Source organism: Microtus ochrogaster, chromosome 4 (genome assembly GCF_000317375.1).
Source record: "Microtus ochrogaster isolate Prairie Vole_2 chromosome 4, MicOch1.0, whole genome shotgun sequence".
Classification (NCBI taxonomy): Eukaryota; Metazoa; Chordata; class Mammalia; order Rodentia; family Cricetidae; genus Microtus; species Microtus ochrogaster.
The window spans coordinates 31,100,220-31,100,505 of NC_022011.1; positions in this window are offsets into that span (position 1 = coordinate 31,100,220).

The following is a 286-nucleotide window of genomic DNA, read 5'->3' on the forward strand; positions in this document are numbered from 1 at the left end:
GGCAGGCGGATCTCTGTGAGTTCGAGACCAGCCTGGTCTACAGAGCTAGTTCCAGGACAGGCTCCAAAACCACAGAGAAACCCCGTCTCAAAAAACCAAAAAAAAAAAAAAACAAAAAAAAACCTCCGGATCGATCCCCAATACTGGGCTGTGTTGATTTGACTCTGACTGTAGGAAAACTAACCGTAGGAGTGGTTGGGATACTGGGATGTGACTTTCAAAGGTTTGCTTGGGAAAGACGAGGGGTTCTACTTTATGTGTGCACCTGAATCAGATGGAGACACGG